Genomic DNA, 23,605 nt, shown 5'->3' with positions numbered 1-23,605 from the left:
TTTCCCCCATAAATAACGTTTGAGTGTGCACAAACCAGTGCAAACCAGGAAAGAACAAGACTTTATTTTCTCCCAAGCATGTTCTGAAATGACAAACCCTCCCACGTGGAATGTTAAAGTGTTTCCCGGAGTTCAAGTAAAACCCACGTGCTCCATGAAGCTCGTGTTGCATTTGTTTCCTAACCTGTGACATTTTTAGCGGAATTACTTTGCCACTTCAATCCTCAGTATTTTGTTTTCTTCTCAAGGAACTTCGATTTGTATTTTATGTCTTATGCTAGTCAAACTGCTTCAGTTAAAGAAAAAATGTGACTGGGGGAAAAAGCATGATATGATATGAAGCTAAAACTTGAATAGATATTTTATATTGTTTGCAGATTACAAATGTTCCAGGGTAGTTTCAGTGGCTTAAAAGCCTAAGCAAAACACCTGGGCACTTTATTTTCAGTCTTCCTTCCCTAAATCATTACATTGCATTCCTCATGGTCACATGACTGCAGTAATTTAATACCAATTCTTCTTAATGCCACACTTAAAAGCAAGAGAAGTGAGGAACAGATTTTTTAAAAAATGAGGTCACCTTCCTTCCTACTCTTCTCTTTCTCCACTTTTTTTAGGTTACGCACCAATTCCACCCAAAAAAGAGTGGGGAGAGAGCTGGTATGACTGGGGCGCAGGCAGCTTCAGGAGCCACGGCAGCAGGTACCCACAATAGAACAGGCTGTACGGCCACCTGCACCTTCCTGAGCCCCAGCTTAGATCAGCCAGATATTCAGCTCTACTGCTTTCCCCTGCCTGCCTTTCCTGCCTGTGTTTCTGTTTCATTGCCTGTAACGTAAGGATTCTAATAATACCCGTCCCAGTCCCAGGACTCTGGAAGCTGAGGCAGGAGGATGATAAATTTAAGGCCAGCCAGGGAATACATAGTGAGTTGAAGGCCTCGTTTACACAGTGAGACTGTCTCCAATTAGATAAGTAAATACAAATAAATTTTAGAAATACAGACTGATTGGGAACTTGGCTCAAAAGTTAAAGGTGCTTGCTTACAGAGCTTGCCAGTGGGGTTTCAATTCCCAGGCCACCTTTATAAGCCAGATTCAGAAACTGGTGCAAATGTCTAGAGCTCCTTTGTAGCAACAAGAAGCTCTGGTACATCCACACATACTATTGCAAACAAATTCCTTACTTGGGTACTGGGGAATCAAACCTAGGCTGTCTCACTTTGCAGGGAAGCCTCTTAACCACTGAGCAATCTACTGAGCCCAGATAATAATTTTTTAAAATTTCATTTATATATTTGAGAGAGAGAGAGAAAGACAGAGGAAGATATACAGAGAATGGGTATACCAGGGCTTCTGACCACTGCAAATGAACTCCAGATGCATGCACCACCCTGTGCATCTGGCTTTGCATGGTAACTGGGAAATCAAACCTCGGTCCTTTGGCTTTTATGGCAAGTACCTTAACCACTAAGCAATCTTCACAGCCCAAATAATTAATGTTTTAAAAAATATTTTTGTTTATTATTTTTTTTTTTTGCAAGCTCAGAGAGAGAGAAAGAAAGAAGCATAGAGAAGAAAAGAGAGAAAGAGAAAACAGGTGTACCAGAGCTTCCTGCCATTGCAAACAAACTCCAGACACATGTACCACTTTATACATCTGGCTTTACATGGGTACTGGAGAATAGAATTCAGGCCATCAGACTTTGGAATCAAACACCTTTAACCACTGAGGCATCTTCTCAACCCATAATAATTTTTTAAATACTAGAAAGATTAATTTTCATGTTGAGTCATTTTGAGAATAAATCTAGAGCAAAGCATATGACACATTTTAAATATAAACATTGTAAGTGTTCAATACTTACTGCTTTGTCATGGCTGAGGCATGACAGGCATCAAGATTAATACATAAAGCCAGGCATAGCGACACATGCCTTTAATCCCAGCACCTGGGAGGCAGAAGAAGGAAGATCACTGTGAGTTTGAGGCCACCCTGAGAGTATAGAATGAATTCCAGGTCAGCTTAGGCTAGAGTAAGACCCTACCTCTGAAAACAGACAAGCAAAAAAAAAACTATAACAAAAATAATATTAACATGTGAAGTATTAAAGCTAATCTCACTTTTGGCTAGAGAAGCTTCTCTTTTCAGATGACCACTGGGGTAATGCAAAACCCATTATATTGCTGAGAAGTGACATAACAGTGTTCAACACTGAGATATCTCTATCACGCCTTCCAAGGCTCAGGGTCCATTGGGGAAAAGGTGGTTGAAAGAAAGTGAGAGCCAAAAGAAGAGGAGGCATGCTTACAACACAATCTTCCAGACACAAAGTGGCCTTTATATTCATGACTTCACAGTGCCTGAATCTACATACACAAGACCCTCATAGTAGGAGGAAAAGATGATGACATCAAAATAAAAGAGAGCCTAGTTGGAAGGGGGAGGATATTCAATGGAGGATAGATTTGAGAGGGGGAATTGGGAGTGGAGGGAGGGAAATATAATGGTTTATTGTCTATATTTATCAAAGCTGTCAATAAAAAGTTTTAAAAAATTTAAAAACCAATTACCACATGAGTCTGATGAGATGCCTCAGTGGAGAAAATGCTTGCCTGGCAAGCAAGAGGTCTGATTAGATCCCCAGCACCCACAAAATACCAAAAGGTTGTGATGACCTACCTAAAACCCCAGCCCTGAGGAGACAGAGGCAGAGGGTCTGGGGACCAGCAAGATAGCTAGCCTCGCAGAATTGGTGAGCCTGGGTTCAAGTGAGAGACCCCTTATCAATTAATAAGGTGTAGCAAAATCAAGGAAGACAGTCTGTCAATTACACACACACACACACACACACACACACACACACACACACACACCCCACATGGGCACCACACACATGCCCACAAGCTCATACACAAAATAAATAAAACAGATATTAACATGAAAGCTGTTAGTTGGTAGATGGAGACCAGAAAACCACCTGAGCTGCTTGAAATAACACAGTGCATATGCAGAAAAAGCCCAGAGCTTTGGAAGGAGTGTATATAAATGACCTACTGTAATGCAAATTATGTAAAGGGATCTCCAGGTCCTGTCCCAGCCCACTTCCTTTCTTGGAAGTACCTTTCTCTTCCCTCATAAATTGTCTCTAGTTTCATCACTCTGTATGTGTTCCTGGTTCCATTGCTTGTAGGAGGCCACAGGAATGGGGGTGGCAGAGCTCCCAGCTGGAGCCCTCAGGGCTCAGATCCACACCTCCAACCCTGCCCAGCACACTCTTAGTCCTGTCTCCGGATTTCATGGACTTTCCTGATAAGACATTGTTGTAGTTCCCTTCTCATTGCTGGGAAAAGCTCCCAACCAAAAGCAGTTGGTAGGAGGAAAGGATTTATTTTGGCTTCCAGTCTCAATGGGAAGCTTCATTAAGGCAGGAGAAAGCATGGCATGAGCAGAGGCTGGACGTCACTCCTTGTAACGTGACTGGACAGCAGCATCATGAGAGCGAGCCAAGGTCTGCAAAGGGGAAGCTGGCTATAACACCCCAATCCCTGCCTCCAAAAACACACCTCCTCAAGCAAGGCTCCACTCCCAAATTGCCACCAGCTGGGAACCAAGCATTCAGAACACAACAGTAAGGCTGTAAGGGAAAAATATGTTTCTTTTTTTAAACAGTATTTTTATTAACTTATTTGCAAGCAGAAAGGGGGGGGGTTGAGAGAGAGAGAGGGAGATAAATAGGCACACCAGGGCCTCTAGTCACTGCAGACTCCAGATGCATGTGCCACTTTTTGCATCTGACTTTTTACATGGTTACTGGGGAATTGAACCCACTTCATTTGGCTTTGCAGGCAAGCACCTTAACTTCTGAACCACCTCTCTAGCCCCCAAATCTGTTTTTATTTATTTTTTTGCTGTTTTCACTTTCAGAGGCCCCTGCCTTCCTTGGCTCCCCTCTCCATGTTCCATACACGTCATTCGGTTTCTTATCCACATTCATGTCTTCTCTCTGGGTGACCCTTTTGCCTCCCTTTGACAGCAATCTTCATGAGCACTTTGGGCCTAACTGGATGATTGTACATAATCTTTTCTTAAAAATACTTTATTTATTATGGGGGGTGGAGAGAATGGGTGGGCCAGGGCCTCTACCCATGGCAAAAGAACTCCAAACAAATGTGCTACCTTGTGCATTTGGCTTTACTTAGGTACTTGGGAATTGAACCAGGGTTCTTAGGCTTTATAGGCAAGCACCTTAACTGCTGAGCCATCTCTCCAGCCCCCAATTAATCTTTCTCTAGGTCCTTTATTCAATCATATCCTCAAAGCCCTTGTTTCCATATGAAAGGATGCATGAATTGTGATGTCGTCATTTTTGGCAGGGGACACCATTCTGTCCGCACTCCAGGATCTGTTCCCATGAAGTTTCACTTCCAGGGTGAAAGCAGTAAATATTGGAACAGGTCAGAAAGTGACATAATTTTAGGAACTACTTTCTCTCTGGAAAGAGAACAAGGGAGAGAGAACAAAATAAGGTATAGAGAACAAAATCAGGCTATTTTAAGCAGGTATTGTTAGATAAGACATTTGAGTTAAGAGACTGTGGTCTCAGTGGTGAAAGGAAGCCGAGAGGGCGATGCGTCTGGAGGTCGTTTGCAGAGGCTGGAGGCCCTGGTGTGCCCATTCTCTCTCTTTATCTATTTGCCTCCCACCCATAGATAAATAAATATATACAAAAGGAAGGCAAAAACTTTAAAGGCTGAAGGATCAGCAAGCATAAAGATTCAACAGTGTTAATAATTTTAGATGTTTTGGGGCCAAACACGACTACTATAGTGATGTTGAAAAAGAGTAACGGGAGATACGGGCAGGGAGGAAGGCCAGATGGCTCTGTAGGTTATGCTCAAAAGCTCGAACTTTGCCAACTTGGCAGAGAAGGCAAAGGAGGAACTTAAACATTGGGAAGGCATAACATACTTCCCCCTTCCAGAAGATTCTCGTGGCTGGTTTTGAATACCATGGACTGCAAAGGGAACCTAGTGGTGGTGAGCAGGCTATGAGGATGACTTGAGGAGGCCCAGGCAAGAGGCAAGCGCGTCATGGGTTATGTGTTTCAGATCTGGACGTGGTGAACATGCATTTAAACCCAGCACTGGGAGGCAGAAGTAGGAGGATCACTGTGAGTCCCCGCCAACCTGGAACTATAGAATGCATTCCAGGTCGGTCTGGCTTAGAGTGAGACTCTACCTAAAAAAAAAAAAAAAAGTATTTCAAGGGCTGGAGAGATGGCTGAGGGAATAAGACACTTGCCCACAAAGCCTAAGGACCCAGGTTCAATACTCTAGTGCACACATAAAGCCAGATGCACTAGGTGGTGCATGCATCTAGACTTCATTTGCAGTGGCTGGATGCCCTGGATTGCCCATTCTCCCTCTCCCTCTCTCCCTCTGCCTCTTTCTCAAATAAATAAAATATTTTTTAAAAAGGACACAGGCCATAGATCCTGAAAAATAGTTGGACTACAGTTTAGAGATAGCTCCAGAAAGTCTTGAGTTTAAGGCTCTAATTACTCCCAAAATGCCCTTGGAGAACGCATGTGTGTGTTACCCCAGCAGGCGCGTCAGGTACTGTGTAGATGCATCACGAGCAGGTACATTTTGGGGTGACTCTCCAGTTGATTTGGACAAACAGTTAATTTGGCTAATGTTGGTTGAAGTTAGCTGCTTGACTGAACTGACTGGATTGATCAATCATTTCAGCAGTATTGACACAGCCACAGTGTGTCTAAGGGAACCTATGCCCTCCTATGTATTCTTTTGCTCTGTTATAAAACTACCTGTAACTATCTTAGTTTTTGCGCTCCTGGCTAGGCTGGGAAAGGCCTCAAAAGATAATTTGTTCTGATGGGTTCTTGATATTGATCCGATCCAGAAGCCAGAACTGAATTTGTCTAACCTATCTTACTCTGTGCTCATTTGCTTTCCTTCTTTTCACATCCTGGCCCCTGTCTGTCTGTCGTCCTCTGTGAGATTAAACCCTGGCCAACTTCTTGCTCACAGCACCTTCATTAACCAGAGCTGTGCAATGTGCTTCTGAAACATGAAGTAAGGATTTCATGTTGTGATCTTGTTTCCTTAGCTAATGTGTCTAGAAATCTCCCTTGCAGGGTACAAAGAAACCCTGTACTCCCTGGGGGAACAAAAACAACAACAACAAAAAACAAACAAAAATAAGCATGTGTGTTTGTCATTGCCTGGGGATACACAGAAACCTGGGATGTATAAGAAAAAAACATGTATATCATTGATCCAATTTATTCACTGAAATTCATCGAAGAATACCAGCACATAAGCTGCTTTAAAAGTGTTTGAATCAATTCTGTTAAAACCTTGCATTTGGGTTTCAAAAGTAAAGAAAACTAAACAAGGCAAATTTCAGGACTTCAGAATTTATGAACACCACGAAACTGGAGGCAGAACTTAGGCTTGAAAGGAAATGTTTCCTTGACATTTCTTTTCAAAACAAATCAACACTTGAGGTTGTTTCTAGAGCCACAATTCAATAACTTGGGAAAACATTTGGCTTAGAAAATGCCTCTCCCTTGCTACCCGGAATGCCCCTTTTCTCTTGTGCTCCATCGTTTCTTTCAAAATTCAACTTTCTACAACTCTGACTTTATTACCCTCACTTATAGGTAGGAGGAACCTAAATCATGTTTGTCTCACAGAATTCTATGGTGGAAAAGAAAACAAACAAAAAGTATAACAGCAACATAGCAGCTGCTCAAAAGCATTTTGTTTTGTTGTTTGTTTAGTTTTGGTTTTATGAGGTAGGGTCTCGCTCGAGCCTAGGCTGACCTGGAATTCACTATGGAGTCTCAGGCTGGCCTTAAACTCGTGGTGATCCTCCTAATTCTGCCTCCTGAGTGCTGGGATTAAAGGTGTGTGGCACCACAAAGGCTTTCAAAAGTGTTTTTTTTTTTTTTTGTTTGTTTGTTTCTTTAGTAATCTTTCACATCTTTAGTAGTGAAGAGATTCACTTAAGGTCATCTTGGGGGTGAGAATCTTCATGAATGAGACCTGTATTACAAATAAGACAGCCTTTGGCTTTGGTCCAAGCTAGTGGTGGTTGATATCTCCAGGGCTTCATCTAAGCTTTATTTATTTATTTATTCATTCCAGGTAGGGTCTTGCTCTAGCCCAGGCTGACCTTGAACTCACAGTGATCATCCTACCCTCTGCCTCCTCAGCTCTGGATTAAAGGTGCGTGCCACCACACCTAGCTTCATCTAATTTTAATTGCCCTGTGACATCTATAAAAGCAACTGCAGCAGGAGGTGCCAGGAGGCTTCTGCTGCTCCTCTTGTCTGCGTGCATGACTCGGCCTAGAGCTCCTTCTAAAGTCCAAGTTCTGCCCGAATCTCATCAATTCTGGGTTTTATGTTAGATTTGAAAACTTTGATTTTGAATGACTTTTTAAAATATAAAATAGCATGACTTTGTGCTGATACCAACATATTCAGGGATTAATATGTTTAAATACATTTATACTTAAATGGGTTATGAGAAATGAATTGTAAGTGTGCTTTTCAAACATGGATATTTGATCATGAGTGTCTGGGGTGGGGCTCATTGGCAGAGAGCTTGCTTGGACAGCACATGGTCCTGGTGACAGCTCTACCAATCAGAAAGGAAAAGCATTCTCTGTGTACAACAAGTGTGAATATCATTACAAATACCAACCAAAACATGAAGTAAAGTTGAGGTAATTTATGTCCTGCTTACTTGTCTTTTCCTTCAATTTATTATTTTTTTTGATATATTTGACAGAAATAAATTTATAGTAGTAAGTCCCATCTTATTTGATTCATTTTCCTTCAAATTTATTTAATTTAAAAACTATCAAGCTGGGGATAAGGTTCAGTGATCAGAGGCACTTGCTTGCAAAGCCTGATGGCCTGGGTTCAGTTACCCAGTACCCACATAAAGCCAGATGCACAAAGTGACACATGCATCTGGAGTTATTTTGCAATTGCAAGAGACCCTGGCACACCCATTTCCTCTTTCTCTAATTCACTTTTTCTCTGCTTTCTAAAAATTAAACGGAAGCTTAAAAATAAATGAAAATAGTCAGAAAAATAGTATAATTATGGCATTGTTGTTGAATACAGCATACAGTACAGGAAATCAGCGCATTTCCATAATGCCTGTCTCTTAGAACTTTACTCCTACTCATTTAGACAGTCTTAGAGTATTATGGTAAAAGCTATGTTTTTAAGCAACGATTTGAAAATCTTAGCCCTAACCTCAAAGTATAAATTACTGTCCACTTGCCGAGGTGTGAGGCATTCCCATGGATCATGAAAACAGAGGGTCCTGTCACTGCAGGCTTTATATCAAGTGCAGTTGTCTACACTTTGCTCCTAAAACTTCAAAGTCCCAGTTCAGGGGCTGGAGAGATGGCTCAGCAGTTAAGGTACATGCCTGCAAAGCCTAAGGACCTGAGTTCATTTCCTCAGTACCCTCATAAAGCCAGATGCACAAAGCGACACATACATCCGGAATTCGTTTGCAGCTGCTTGAGGCCCTAGTGTGCCTATTATCTCTGTCTGCCTCTCTTCTCTCTGTCTATCTCTGCTTGTAAATGTATGAAGTACTTTTTATTTTTAAGTCTCAGCTCAATGACTAAGAAGGAACGATGAAAACCAGTGATGGTATTTATAAATTGTGTGTCTCTTTTAGGATTTGGGGAAGAGAAGTTTTTTAAAAAAGATGTAGTTCTGAGTTCTACGTAAATAGATACTGTGTGAATATATAGCAATTGGCTCATAATACTTTCATTGTGAAATTTGCTTAGAATGCATTTTCCCTCTGAAAAATTGTGATGAGAACATATGTTGCCTTGAAACTGCTCCAGATGGATAGTGTTTCCTATAGAAACACTCTTAGCAACAAGGCAAAGCACAATGTGATTTTGATGGGGGATCAGAGTAAAGCTATCTTAAAAAAAATCCAACCCAGAGGCTGGAGAGATGGCTAAGGTGCTTGCCTGCAAAGCCTAAGGACCCAGGTTCAAATCCCCAGTACCCAAGTAAAGCCAGGTGCACAAGGTAGTGCATGCATCTGTAGTTTGTTTGCAGTAGCTATAGGCCCTGGAGTACCATTCTCTCTCTCTCTTTCTTAAACATATATATATATATATATATATATATATATATATATATATATATATATTAAAAAGCCACCCCAAACAGATATGTCCACGTGGATAAAAAAATCCATCACTAATGTGGTCTAATGGCAACAACTAAAAACATGGTCAAAAAGTCATGTTGAGGTTGGAGGGATGGCTTAGAGGTTAAGGTGTTTGCTACAAAGCCAAAGAAGCTGGGTTCGATTCTCCATGACCCATGTTAGCCAGATGCACAAGGAGGCACACATGTGCCTAGAGTTTATTTGCAGTGGCTGGAGGCCCTGGTACACCCATTTTCTCTCTCTCTCTCATTCTCTCTCTCCCTCTTTCTCTGTCAAATAAATAAAGAAATAAAAATAAAATATTTTAAAAGTTATGTAGCTTAAAAGTGGGAAGCTTTTAAGATTTTATGCTTCATTTGGAAACATTCCCAAGAAACCAGAAATTACAATTTGAACTCTTGTCACAGGGAAAGGGGGTCTTGTTCTCTTCTTCCAGTCCTTACTAATGGTGTGCTGCCTCTAGAAAATCAAAATATATTTGACTAGCACTAATTGTTCCTTTTACTAAATATCCTTTCAATTGCTATCCAGAAAGTTTGTTCTTTGAACTCATTTGTTGTAGAAGACAAGTCTTTGGGTGTCTGGAAACCCATGAAAGACAAGTAGGTAAGAAAAGCTGATGTTGTTTTGTTTTGAATGTTATTTCTTTATTTGCAAGCAGAGATAGATAGAGGAAAAAAAAAAAAAAAGAGAGAGAGAGGGAACAGAATGGGCACATCAGAGCCTCTAGCCACTGCAAATGAGCTCCAGATGCATGTACCACCTTGTGCATCTAATCTTATGTGGGTACGGGGGAATTAAACCAGGGTCCCTCAGGTGTACAGGTAAGCACCTTAGCCACTGAGCCATCTCTCCAGCCCCTTGATTTAGATTTGTTTAATAAAACATTTGTATGCTTATTAGTTCATTGTTAGCTACACTGTAACATTCCATTCGGGAAAACTGTTTTTTTTTTTTTTTTAATTTTTACTTATTTGAGAGCGACAGAGAGAGAAAGACACAGATAGAGAGAGAGAATGGGCATGCCAGGCCTCCAGCCACTGCAAACTAACTCCAGATGCATGTGCCCCCTTGTGCATCTGGCTAACGTGGGTCCTGGAGAATCGAGCCTCGAACTGGGGTCCTCAGGCTTCACAGGCAAGCGCTTAACTGCTAAACCATCTCTCCAGCACTGGAAAACTCTAATTTGCAAATGATAGATGTAAATTGGAAACACAAGAAATTAAGGCTAATGATGTTTAGCCTTTTACTACACCCTCTTTGAAACCAGCTTTGACACAGACACACAAAAAGAGGCATTTTGAAAAGTAGTAAGAGGGAACCATGGATATGGAGCAATGATAAGTCATGTCACAGGCACATTTTCATTTTACTTTCATCAAGCACTTCATCGGTGACATGTCTTTCCTAAGCAAGGCTGGCATATACAAAAGCCACAAGATGCAAGTGAAAGTGAGGAGGAGCCTCAACTATGTTTATTGAGGGCCTCACAGACACTGTCATGGGGGGTAGCCCACTACATCAACCTAAAAATACAAATATATGCACATATGCATCCTAAACCAACAGATGGAAAACTTTTTACAAGGAGCCAGAGAGTAAGTGTTTTCTGGTTTTTACACATCCTTAATCCAAGCTTCTCAAGACTGTAGTGAAGGGGGAGGAGGAGTTTCATATGACTACTTCTAGAAACTGACTTTAAAAATAAATGTAATGTGGAATCTTATTCCTTTGATTTCCTTTTTCTAGCAGTGTTTTACTTAATATTTTATTTTTATTTAGTTATTACAGATAGAGAGAGAGAGGGAGAGAGACCTTGGGCATGCAAGGGCCTCTAGCCACTGCATGTGCCACCATGTGCATCTGGCTTAGGTAGGTTCTGAGGAATTGAACTTGGTTCCTTAGGCTTTGCTCACAAGCACCTTATCCACTAAGACATGGTTTCTATTTTCAATGCTATAAGGTCAGCCCACAGTTCTTCAAGAGCATGTGAATTTTGCCACTGGGTCAACATTTCCTTATCCTGTTCTAAACCTAATCTGTCTTAAATCCCTTAGGATGGTGAAAGCCAGGGATCACTCAGCTTGTTTTAGGCTCCTCCCCTTCCTACTCCTTGGGCTCATTGTGTCATTCCTAAATGAAGCAATATGAAATGTCCTCAAAAAGTGACACAATACTTGGAAAATCATTTTGTGTTGTTTTCTCCCTGTAAATTCATAATTTCATGTCTTCAGTTTCAGTCATTGATCCATTTTGAGTTTTTGCTTATGATGAGAGATAGGCGTATAGTTTCTTTCTTCTGCATATAGATATCTAGTTTCCCTAGCACCAGTTGTTGAAGTGATGTCCTTCTCCAGCACATGATCTTACCTCTTTGCTACAGGTCTCTTGGCTGTGCATACGTCTGTTTATGTTTGGGTTCTGTGCTTATTGATGTGTATCTTATTATTTGCCATCACTGTGCTCTTTTGTTCTATAGCTTTATAGTATATTCACAAGTAAGGTGAAGTCTCTCCTAGTTTGTTATTACTTAGGGTAGTGTTGGCTATTTTGGATTTTTTGTTGTTTTTTTCCATCTTGTTATATTGTGATTTCCTCTGAACTGAAATTGCAACTCAGTGGGGAGAGGGTGGTGAGGAAGGAAGCTCAGGAGATTCAGAAAGACAAGTCTCAGGAAAATGTTGGAAGACCCCATTCTGAGGCTCTGTGAAGAGAAAACAACTGATGGGGAAGAGCTTCTCTGGATGAGCTGCCTGCAAGTCAGGTAGTGGGCCAGGGACTCCAACCAGCCACGCCGCCTGCAGGTGGTGCAGCGTGCTCCAGAGACGCAGCCTCCATGCGTCCTCACCTGTGAGTTGAGGGGCTCCTCAGTGATGGGGCTGCCTTTGAGTCACCCATAGTCTTGTAAGCAACCTTTCACCCTGTTCTGTAAGTAACCCCAATAGACTTATTGGTCTGCCAAAACTCATTTTGGTGTAATCATACTTTGGTTTGTCATATGTTTTCTATCTGGAGTGAATAGACGTGTATCACAGGGAAAAACTTTCCCATGAGACATAAATTTTACAATTGTATTTTTTTATTTCCATGAAGAATGACACTAGTTTTATAAAGTTCATAGAGGCAAAGGTATTTTGGATAAGACCCTAAAAATACAGGAAACAGATACAAAAATAGAGAAAAGAAACAGTCTTAAAATGAAAAGCTCCTTCTTAGCAAAGTAAAAAGTAAACATAGAACTTTGACTATTTCTAGGTCAAGGAAGTGATATGAGATATGAGATGAGTACTATTTTCATTACTTTGATTTCATTATTACCCATTTTATGTGTATTGAAACACCACACATTAACACCATCAATGTGTAAAATTTTTATGTCGATAAAAAATTTGAAATTAAAACCATATTGTGATAGTTTTATGAAAGGGCTATAAAATTCAAGTATATATTGTCACACCTATATAAAATATACAATTTTTACATGTTCACACATTATAAACATTGGACAAACAAAACCTTTAAGAGAAACTTTGTGTTGTGCATTGAGTTTTATCACTTTTACTTGGTGTGGACTACAGTTTCCCCAAAGTAGCTGCACATATCAAATATTCATAAGGCTGATTGTGGAGAGAGGGCAATATAACAGATTGAGGGTCAAATTATTTTGGCCTATTTTGGCTGCTTTGGTAGCCATTTATTGCTTACCTCTGTGTGTCTGAACTAACATCCTTGGGTGTATCAGGTAATGCAGTGAAACCTTTTGGAAATACACCAGCAGCTTCCACCAACCCAAAGGCTAAGATGTCATCAGGCAGCATCTGAAGCCTAGAACAGCGACTCTGCTTTGCAGTAACCTATCCAATTGATGATTTCGCCAATGGATTTGAAAATCTCCTTATTGCTCAGTTTTGTTCTATATACCTAATTACCTAATCTTCATGTGGGCTGGAGGGCTTATCAGTTAAGGCACTTGCCTACAAAGCCGAAGGACTGAGGATCAATTCCTTTGGACGTGCATTAGCCTGATGCACAAGGGGCACACACATCTGGAGTTCATCTGAGGTGGCTGGATTCTCACGCTTGCTCTCTCTGACTCTAATACATAAAAAAATTAATTAATACAATTAATTATTTAAAAATTAAAAATAAAAAACCTTCATGTACTTGTTAATATATTGAAACAAGGATTTGGGTGTTGAAGTCACCTTCTCATTGCTGGCACAAAGCCCCTGACCAGCAGCTGATGGGAGGACAGAGTTTATTTAGGTTCGGAGTTGGGGGGGGGGGGGCTCTGTGACAGCAGCGAAGCATGCCATGGGCAGAGGCTGGACCTCACCTCTGCCTCAGCAGTGGACAAAATAGCAGCAGGAGAGGGCGCTGAGCTCTGGTAAGGGGGAGCTGGCTCTCACACCCCTAAACCTGCCCTCAGCATCACACCTTCTCCAGTAAGGCGTCACCTCCCAAATTGCCACCAGCCTGGGACCAAACATTCAGAACACATGAATTTATGGGGATATGTGACTCAAAACACCACATGGGGTAAACTAAATCTGTCTTCCTGATACAAGGTTACTGATATTTTGTTCCAGAATATCCATTCTTATTCCCTTTGAGGTAAAAGCTGTGTGCTTTGAATCAAAATTATAAAACCTTTTTTATTAACTTGGGACTTATCAATCTTAATTTGAGAAAAAACTTCTTGCTAATTTTCAATTCTATATTAAAGAAATCCATGCATGATTTTTTAATACACACACACACACGTATGTGATATATATTACATCTATATTAGACAGAGCAAGAGGGAAAGAGAGAGAGAGGGAGGGAGAATTGGCATATAAGGGCCTCAGCCACTGAAATCAAACTCTAGACCACTGTGTCACCTAGTGGCCATGTGTGAACTTGTGCTTGCCTCACCTTAGTGCATCTGGCTAACATGGGATCTGGAGAGTTGAACATGGGTCTTCAGGCTTTGCAGGCAGGTGCCTTCACCACTAAGCCATTTCTCAAGCCCTTGAACTTCTTTTAATCCTACTGGAGCAAGAAGTTTTATTTGAGTACATTCTTAGATTGGGCTTCAAGTTAGCTTCCTTTCATGAGGAGCAAAACTCAAATCTGTATTCAAAAAATATAGTGCTAAGATTATTATAGAGTGTATTATATTTTACTATAGTAGCAAAAGCTAACTATGTGCTTTCCTACCCCCACCCACCAGTGTGGTTGCCCCCTGACAGTAACTTAAGACATGGAATACTTTTCGGGCCTATATTTAGCTGGCAAATTTTTCATTGTTGATTTCTCAGAATATAGCTTAGTGGTACTTATTTCTGTAATTAGATTTTGCCTACTTCTCTCTCTGCACTATGGAGTTTACTGCCTGTTCAGAGGCAGTGTTTATGTCTTTGTAGGGTGAGGAGTTATGAGTTGCAAGATGTGTAAGGCATCTGTATGGCATTGATTTAAACAAGTAGAAATACCAGCTTAGAGATGTCAGGCTGGAGAGGGCAGGAATGGGTGCACATTCCACATGGGCATGTGCATAGGCAAGGGAAGGATTTAGGGCCATCAAAATATCTTTCAGCCTCTTCGTTGGTGCTGCCTGTGGAGGAGGCTGTTATCTTCTGCTGGCATCATGGCTGCCCTCAGGCCTCTGGTAAAGCTCAAGATTGTCAAAAAGAGGACCAAGAAGTTCATCCTGCACCATTCATACTGACATGTTAAAATAAAGTGAAACTGGCAGAATCCCAGAGGTACTGACAACTGGGTGTGGAGAAGATTCAAAGGCCAAATTCTGATGCCCAATACAGGTTATGGGAGCAACAAGGAAACAAAGCACTTGCTGCCCAGTGGCTCTGGAAGTTCCTGGTCCACAGCGTCAAGGAGCTAGAAGAGCTCCTGACATGCAGCAAATCTTCCTGTGCCGAGTTCGCTCACGTTTCTTCCAAGAACCACAAAGCCACTGTGGAAACAGTGGCCTAGCTGACTATTAGAGTCACCAATCCCAATGCCAGGCTATACAGTGAAGAAAATGAATAGAAGGTTCATGCATATCTTATATTTGTGCCAAATAGACCCAGGAAACACGCAAAAATAAATATCTACCATATTGTACTCATCCCCATTTTGAAGGTCTGAGATGGTCGTGAGAATGCATCAACATTAGCAGCACAGATGGCATCGCTGAACACCTTCACAGTGACCTTCAGGAACACATGTGAATGGCATTTTTGGAAAACATTTCACAAAACTGTTTTGTGTGGGTTCTTTTTGTTTTGGTTTTATGGTAAATCTGAGAAGCTTGCTGGTGGAGTCAGTGAAGACATGAGCACATAAGTGCTCCTGAGAACCTCACGTGTATCACGGACAGCTTCAGAGACAGACCCTTGGGTGATTTGGTGGAAGAACGCTAAAGTCTTTGGAGGGTTATTATTTGGACAATGTTTGTGTTCTGGTGAGGAACCCTGAGAACTGGTATCAGAGAACATAGGCATGAAGCAACGAGGAAGGTATTGGTCTTCAAGTTTAAATGTCTTTACTTTTTTAAACTATTTTAAAAATGTGCTTAATTAATTGATTTATTTGACACAGAGAAAGAGTGAAAGAGACAGAGAAAGAAAGAGAGAGAGATGCAGATATGGAAAGAGAGTGGGTGTGCCAGGGCCTCTGGGCACTGTAAATGAACTCTAGGCATATGTGCCACCTTCTGCCTCTGACTTTTCTTGGGTACTTGGAATTGAACCTAAGTTGTTAGGCTTTGCAGGCAAGTACCTTAATTGCAGAGCCATTAATCCAGCCTAAAATATGTTTCTTATATGAATTTTCTACTAATAGTTTCTACTAACTAATACTACCACTAGGAACTCAGTGATAACCAGAGGAACAGAGTAACATTCTTCATACTCTCCTGCTCTTGCCCATAAGTCCTATATTATTGTTAATTATCATTATTAATATGTGTTATTGTTATTATCATTACCAGTAATTTATTATTATTAGCAGCAGCTAGTAGTAGTATTATTGCTCCTGCAAATAGATGAACTTAATTGTGGCTAAAGAGATTTAGTCATCTGTTCAGTCAGCTGGCTTCCAAGGTCAAAGTCAAGATTCTATCTTTGGTCATTCTAACTCCAAATGAGAGCCTTAATCACTAACTTTTATATATATATATATATATATATATATATATATATATATATATATGGTTTATGAACACCTATCATGACTTTAGATTTTTAGTAGCTGAGATCATAAAATAATTTAAAACTAAGGGGCTTGGGACTTAGCTTAGTGGGTAAGAGTGCTTGCTGCTCAAGCATCAGTACCTGAGTTCAATTCCTGATAATAATATAAAGAGCCAAGAGTGGTTCTTAACCCCAAAGCTGAGTGAGATGGGGACAGGGAAATCACTGAGGATCATTGATTGGCTATTCTAATGGGGTGGGAGGATTCAAAACCAGGTAGTCTGGGGCTGGAGAGAAAGCTCAGCACTTAAGAGACTTGCTTGCCAAGCCTAAGGACTTAGGTTTAATTCCCCAGTACCCATGTAAAGCCAGATGCACAAGATCGTACATGCATGTGGAGTTTGTTTGCAGTGGCTGGATGCCTTGACATGTTCATTCTCTCCCTCCTTCCCTCTTTCTCTCTGTCTCTTTCTCTGCTTCTTTCATTCAAATAAAATATTTTTTTTGAAAAGGTTGTCAACCAGCTATTTTATTCATTATTTATTTATTTGCAAGGAGATAAAAAGAGAGAGACTCTCTAGCCTAGGCTGACCTGGAATTCACTATGTAGTAGGGTGACCTCAAATTCACAGTGATCCTCCTACCTCTGCCTCCCAAGTGCTGGGATTAAAAGCATGCACCACCCTGCCTGGTGTGGTGGTTTGATTCGGGTGTCCTCCATAAACGTCGGTGTTCTGAATGCTAGGTTCCCAGCTGATGGAGATTTGGGAATTGATGCCTCCTGTTTTGGGGGTGGGTTCATGGTTGTTATAGCCAGTTTCCACTTGCCAGTGTTTGGCACACTCTGCTGTTGTTATTGTCCACCTTATGTTGGCCAGGGGGTGATGTCCACCCTCTGCTGATGCCATCATTTTTTCCTGCCATCGTGGAGCTTCCCCTTGAGTCTGTAAGCCAAAATAAATCTCTTTTTCCCACAAGCTGCTCTTGATTGGGTGATTTCTACCAGCAATGCGAACCTGACTGCAATACCCAGCTTCCAACTATATTTTAAAATTTCATATTATGATCTTCGTGGGAATTACTAGCAAGGTTAAACATCACCAACAAAAAGTTCAATTCCATAGCTCAAAAGTTCACTATGTATTTCAACTATCATAAAATATGACTAAACCTATACAGCTATTCTTGGTTGTAAGATTTTGCAGTTCTAGCATCTTTCCCTTGGGGATCGTGAGAAAGGTAACTACAACAGGTATGAAAAGAGTTTTCTCAACCTTCAAAGACAGATAAAATATAGCAGAGGGACTGGACAGATGGCTAAATGATTAAGGCATTTGCCTTCAAAGCCTAATGACACAAGTTCAATTCCCTAGTACCCAAGTAAAGCTAGATGCACAAAGTGGCAGATGCAGCTGTAGTTCATTTTCAATGGCTAGAGGAGCTGGTGCATCCATACTCCCTTTCCCTGTCTGTGTCTCTCTGCTTGTAATTAAATAAGTAAAATGTTTGAAAAAATTCTTCCCAGGGCTGGGGATATGGCTCAGTGGTTAAAAGCACTTGCTTGCAAATCTAGACAGCCTGGGTTTGATTTCCTCAGTAAAGCCAGGTACACAAAGTGGTACATGCATTTGGAGTTCTATTTGTGGTGGCAAGGATCCTTGGCATGCCCATTCTCTCTCTCTTTCTCTCCTTCCTTGCAAATAAATAAAAATACTTTAAAAATCTTTCCCTCACCTAAACCTATACAGGGATCTCAAGAACAATTATCCATCTAACTACTATAATTATCTGTTACTTAATAAAAGCTCAAATGGAAGAAACATTAATAAACCAGGCGTGGTGGTACACACCTTTAATTTTAGCATGCAGAAGTAGGAGGATCACTGTGAGGCTGAGATCAGCCTGAGACTACATAGTGAATTCCAGGTCATCCTGGGCAAGTGTAAGATCCTACTTCAGAAAACAAAACAAAACAAAACAACAACAACATAACAATAATAATAATAAATAATAATAATGGTATAATTAGACTAGACTTCTCTATGACAATCAAGACATGAACACTCACAATAGCTTGTCAGAAGAAAGAGTTCCTTCTTGCTGTGGTGCAATATCCACTCTGCGTCTTCTAGAATTCAACTCTGCATTATTTTCATTTTGCCTCAAGACCCACCTAACACAACAGTCACTTTTCCAGACATTTACCATATATTGTGGCAGTGGGAAAGGTCAGCCCTGCAGAATCACATGCCACTTCCACGTCACTAGCCTTAATTGGTCTGTAGGCTGTCCTCTAACAGTGTGGTTGGCTGTGCCTGGCTGTAATGCACCAAAACTGTTAGACCCCATATCCTATGACCTTTCACAGTGTTGCATTGCATAGAAATGAGTTGGTATGAGCAAAGGGACATGGAAAAAATGAAATCTTTGGGCCAAAACTGCTGCTCAATCAGCTGAAATTGTTTGAGAGATTACAACCATTGAGATTGGGCCAGCTGACCTGCATTGGGACAACAGGAAGAATACAGACTCTTTTGAAGAGGCCCGAATGCTGAAGAAGTATCCTGTTCTTTAAAGTCTGCTTTATTCACCCCAGATTAACAAGTTGGTAGCCCAACTGGTACTATGGAGTATAACAAATTTAGGAGAGAGAGGGTCATTGAATTTGCAACATACTTTTGTATTTTGTAAATGGCCATATGCAATGTGAAGCAGGCTTGCTGGATTACCTGTGTGGAAGTCTGTCTAATGGAGCCATGAGGATGAACCATGGTTTACACAGGAAACCCAATAGGGATGAAAGGACTATGGGATGGGTGCCAAGGAGAGCTGCCAGCATGGATGAAGTTTTTCAGGATTGTGAGTAGCCTACCTGGAGGGGTGGAATTGAAATCCCAGAGACTTCTCACTGATTAGAATCACCAGATTTTGAGACTTGTCACTGGCTAGAGTAGTTGGACTTGGAGCTACAGAGTTTGATGTTTGCCCTGCTTGTTTTCAATCTTGTATTTGTTGAATATTTCTTTGCTATACCCAATGCCATCTTTTGCAGTGTGAATGTTCATTCTGTGCCATTATGTTTTTTTTATTTTTCTTTTTAGTATTATAACTCAGTTGAAAGACCTTGGACTATGGGAATGTTTGATAGATAAAAACTATGGGGACTTTTAAAGTTGGACTGAATGCATTGCTTACATCATGTGGTGGTTTGTTCTGAATGCTTAGATCCCCAGCTGATGGCAATCTGGGACATGACACCTCCTGGAGGCAGTTTATTGTTGACTTATGGGTTTTACAGCCAGCTTCCTCTTGCCAGTGATTGGCATACTCTCCTGCTGCTGTTGTCTACCTGATGTTGGCCAGGAGGTGATGTCCACTTTCTGCTCATGCCATCGCTTTACCCTGCCATCATGGAGCTTCCCCTGGAGTCTGTAAGCCAACATAAACCCTTTCCTCCCATAAGCTGCTCTTGGTGGGTGTTCTTTGCCAGCAATGAGATGTTAACTGCAATAGTGGGTATGCATGTATTTGAAATCAGTAGACAGGTATGAAGAAATATTCTTTCTGTCAAACTGAATCACTCAGACATCAAGTCTATGAGATGTGGTCACTTGACACTTGTAAAAGCAAACAAAACAAGTTCAGTCTTCAGAGACCAGCCATGGGAACAAAATGGGAAGGGATGCAGGCTTTGGAGGCCAATCATACATGCTTATGTCAGTGTGGTCTCTATTCACAGAAGGATTTCCTTCTATCCAATTTAGTGGGGCTCAAACTTTAGCAAGTGTCAGAATCACCATGTGCAATGTCCTTTCATTTTTGCACTTTTTTAAAATGGGTAACAGTGGGTGTTTATGTATGCATAAATTTGGAATTTAACAGCCTGTAAACTTGGATAGTGTTGCATTAGTGTTAATAGTTTACAGCAGGGCCGGAGAGATAGCTTTGTGAATAAGGCACTTGCCTGAAAAGCCAAAGTAACCAGGTTAGATTCCGCAAATGCACAAATGCCAAAATGCCAAATGCACAAAGTGGCACATGCATCTAGAGTTCATTTGCAGTGGCTATAGGGCCTCATGCACCCATTCTCTCTCTCTCTCTCTCCTCTCTTTATTTATTTATTTTTTGGTATTTCAAGTTAGGGTCTCATTCTAGCCCAGGATGACCTGGAATTCACTCTGTAGTCTCAGTGTGGCCTCTAACTCATGGTGATCCTCCTACCTCTGCTTCTTGAGTGCTGAGATTAAAGGAGTGTACCACTGTGCCAAGCTTTCTCTCTCTCTCTAATAAGTAAATTGAAAAATAAAATATTTAAAAACATTCTACCTTTACTCATTTGGTCCTTAATTTTAGTTATGCAGCTAGACCATTACCTTATTCACAATCTTAGCAGTGTTGTACAGAGCACCCTTCCTCTATGTGGCCTGCATATATTCTGAGAAACAACACACCAGTCCTGGCTTTGAAGAGTTGTTTTGTGAAGGAAACCAAGAGGTGGATGTATGGTGATAGCTGAGAGTGTCTCAGGATAACCTGAGGACGCAGGAAATGGATCTGTGGATAGATCATGAACCCAGGGTCATCAGCTTACATTCACAGAGTAGCTGAGGCTCCTGTCAAATAGTTCAGAATGCTCAGGAATTACACAAGGGAAACTGTGAGAAATGGCTTGCAAAGCAAAGCCCACAATATCCCAGGCAAACAGGCAAGGGCAGTCAGGGCAAAGACAGTGCCAGGGTTCATGCTATTGTAGAGCTTGTGATTGTCCCTAAACTAGGGATCTTCTCTTGATGGCAGACTTCACTCATTCCTTTCAATAGCTCCCCATTATACCCATAACATCCCAAACACATGCACATTATCAATCTTACTTCTTTCTTCTTTCTTTTTTTTTGAGAGTGGGTCTGGCTCTAGTCCAGGCTGACTTGGAACTCACTATGTGGTCTCCAGGTGGCCTTGAACTCATGGCCATCCTCCTGCCTCTCTGCCTCCCAAGTGCTGGGATTAAAGGTGTGAGCCATCATGGCAGGCCTTACCTTACCTTTTCTTAACTAAGGGAAGTTCAGCTCATATCCAGGAGTTTTTGGTATTTTATTTTCCCCCACTACAAATATTGTTACTTTAAACATCTTTTTATTTTGGGGGGGGGCACAATTCTGTGCCTAGGTACTTTGATTTCTCCTAAAATAATTTCCCCAAACTATCATTGTTGAGGCAAATGATTTTTTTTTTAATTTTCATTTTTTAAGACAAGGTCTCATTATGTCTCCCAGGCAGTTTTCAAAGTCACCATGCTCCTGCTTCAGTGATAGGAACCAAATATGCACCACTATGTCTGGCCCCAAAGATATTTTGTTTTTTAAAAAAAATCACTCTAACAATTTATTTTTCCACCAATCACAGTAAGTTACAATCTTATGAACTTTTGCAAATTTTATGAACACAAAAGTCATAGGTCTTGGTTGGAATTTGTATTATCTTCTCTATTAATGAGGCTGGAAATATATTCTATTTGATTTTTTAATCTATTGAATATTTTCATCCTGTCTTTTTTATTAAAAAAATATTTACTTGCAAACTGATATATGAGGGAGAGAAAGAGAGAGAGAGAGAGAGAGAGAGGGAATGAACACACCAAGACTTTGAGCTTCTGTAAACAATACCAGATGCATGTTCCACCCTGTGAACTCTGCTCTGCACAGGTTCTGGGGAATCAAACCCAGGTAGTTAGGCTTTGCAGGCAAGCACCTTAACTGCTGAGCCATCCCTCTAGTCCCTGTACTGTCTTTTATTTTTGGTCACGTTTGGACATTTGGAATATGTAGGTTATTAACCATAATATAGATATAAGTTGCATAAATCTTTCACATAGTACATTTTTTATTTGTTTAGTTTTTTAAACAGATTTTCTTTTTTAAAATTTTCTCTTTATTTACTTGAGAGACAGACAGACAGAGAAAGAGGCAGAGGGAGAGACAAAGAGAGTGGGCATGCCAGGGCTTCCAGCCACTGCAAACGAACTCCAGACGCGTGCACCCCCTTGTACATCTGGCTAATGTGAGTCCTGGGGAATTGAGTCTTGAACTGGTATCCTTAGGCTTCATAGGCAAGTGTTTAACTGCTAAGCCATCTCTCCAGCCCTTAACAGATTATCTTTTATTCCCTCTCCCCTGCTCCTGTTTCCCTGGTGCCCACCTCGGTGGGATTATGGAATTCATTGTGGGGTCATGAAGGCCTCATTTGGTCCCAATGGGATTGTGGAAGGACTATGCCTCAGGGTATTCCTAACCACTCTGGATATAATCCACATTTTGACATTTATCTTTTGACCCTTGTTTGTTGATTATTTTGGATTCACTTATGGAAAATATTGCTAGAAAATTATTTAATTTTAATAAATTCATGTATAGTAAATTTTGCCTTTATTGACCTTTTCATGCTCTGATCACTATTTAAAATATCTAGCCAGGTGTGGTGGTACACACCTTTAATTCCAGTACTTGAAAGGCAGAGGTAGGAGTATTGATGTAAGTCTGAGACCAACCTGAGACTACATAGTGAATTCCAGGTCAGCCTGAGCTAGAGTGAGACCCTACCTTGTAAAACAAAAATAAAATATATCCCCTACCCTCAAGTTGTACAAATGTTAATCTAAAATCTGTTCTATTTATTTTTTACCACAAAATCTATTGGTTGGTTTAAAACTGTATATGGTTGCTGCAAATGAACTCCCCATGCATGTGCCACTTTGTGCATCTGGCTTTATGTGGGTAACTGGGGAATCAAACCCGGGTCTTTAAGTTTTGCAGGCAAGTTCCTTAACCACTTAGCCATCTCTCCAGTAGCATTTAAATTTATAACCCTTTCTCATCAGTTCAAATCAGCTGGAACTCATTCGAAATGGTAGGAAAGCTGCTCTAGAAAAGCAGGTTTGTAATACAGAAAATCTTTCAATGTGGACATGTGTGCCACTGTGATTACAGAAGAAAGAGTATTATGGAAAGGACAATGACTTTTTGCCTGAGGTTAGTTTTCTATAAGGTCTCCCATCCAAGTACTGACAGGTCCTGACCCTGCTTAGCTTCTGAAGTGAGACAAATGAAGTGTGTTCAAGTAGTTTGGCCAAAGAAGATTCCTGCTGTATGTCAGCTTCCTCCACCTTGAATTCGTAAGTCA

At 40.8% G+C, this 23,605-nt stretch overlaps 1 protein-coding gene and 1 pseudogene across 2 annotated transcripts in view; one reads left to right on the top strand and one right to left on the bottom strand.

Moving 5' to 3' along the window:
• The window catches only part of Znf385d (zinc finger protein 385D), a 1,102,298-nt gene that overhangs the window by 487,727 nt on the left and 590,966 nt on the right, over nt 1-23,605 (bottom strand). The window lies entirely within an intron of this gene.
• LOC101596330 lies at nt 14,881-15,284 on the top strand (annotated as a pseudogene).

This window comes from Jaculus jaculus, chromosome 16 (genome assembly GCF_020740685.1).
Source record: "Jaculus jaculus isolate mJacJac1 chromosome 16, mJacJac1.mat.Y.cur, whole genome shotgun sequence".
In the NCBI taxonomy this organism is placed as follows: domain Eukaryota; kingdom Metazoa; phylum Chordata; class Mammalia; order Rodentia; family Dipodidae; genus Jaculus; species Jaculus jaculus.
Note: the sequence above shows the minus strand (reverse complement) of the source record. Positions and strands in the feature narration are given on the sequence as shown.